This window comes from Calidris pugnax, unplaced genomic scaffold, assembly GCF_001431845.1.
Source record: "Calidris pugnax isolate Ruff unplaced genomic scaffold, ASM143184v1 scaffold31, whole genome shotgun sequence".
Taxonomy (NCBI): domain Eukaryota; kingdom Metazoa; phylum Chordata; class Aves; order Charadriiformes; family Scolopacidae; genus Calidris; species Calidris pugnax.
The window spans coordinates 5,835,368-5,836,615 of NW_015090786.1; positions in this window are offsets into that span (position 1 = coordinate 5,835,368).

The window sequence follows — 1,248 nt, forward strand, 5'->3', positions numbered from 1 at the left end:
AGTATTTAAATGCCGTCAGGAAAAAAAAAAATATTATGCCATAAAAGCAACCACTTTTTCGCACCCACCCACCCTAAAAAAAAAAAAAAAAAAAAAAAAGGTGGGGGGAAGAAAAGAGGAGGAAAAGCCTACTCTGTCTATATTGTTTTTCTCTGTTTTGGGTGGAGTCTGTCTTAGATTCTGGTTGCTAGATGGTTTCTGTAGTAACAAGCAGAGAAAAATCCAAGACTGAAAAGGCACTTTTAAAGGTGCCATATCTTGCCTGAAGTATTATTTATCTAACTATGGATATGGAATGTTTCTCTTCTTTATATTAAGGCTACCCCTTTTGGTAGGACAGACTGCTGCTATGAGAACTTGATTTGTTATGTTCTTACAACATAAGAACATGAGAACCACGAATCTTGTTCCCAGTTGACTTAAGCTGCTCAAAATAATTATGAAAAGCCAAGAACTTAAAATGTATTTTTAAAGACATCATAAATGGCTGTTACAGGCACAAACCACTTTGTTTTTTAGTTACATAGGAAAGAAAAAAGAAGCTAGGTTCAGAAGGATGCTTGGAGTTTACATATTATTGCTGTAAGGAGGTTGTTGGATAAAAGCAGCAGTCTTCTATTTTGTTAGACTACTATGTACAAGGGGAAGATTCAAGCTCCTTCATAATATAGCTTTAATCTGCCATACTCCAAATTCTTTGTTTATTTCTCCTAAGAGATTTTTCAGGTGTGTGAGAAAGTAACCTTTTTGTGTGTGTCCACTAGATTTGCTTTGCTTAGACACAAAAAATTTAAAAAATTATTTTAAGATTACTTCTTTCCTGTCTCTCCAGTACTAATCCTTCTTTACCTGTATTCCTGACAGCCTTGTCTCCGACAAGCAGTAATGGTTTCCTAAGGTGGAGTTTCCTCTCTTTTTGGAATCTAGTCACCTGTCAGTGCCCTCCAGGATTTAGCAACCTTCCGTCTGCGAGGCTTGTGCAATGGTCACTTAGAAAAGCAGGTACAGTGGGTTTGTCCTGGTTCTGTGTCCTTTGCAGAGGCAAATTTGTCTCTGCTTCAGCAAGAATCTTAGTTTGGGAAGGGTCTGAAGGCTTGCACCCGTTGTGTGCAGCAGGATACATCTCCTAACACCAGGGACAGTGTTTGTAACTTGCCAGAAGTCTGAGGGCCAAGGCTCATTTACATCTGTATTTCCTTTGTGCTGTGAAGGCACTCAGCTGTAATACCTGCCTGGGCTTGTATTGCC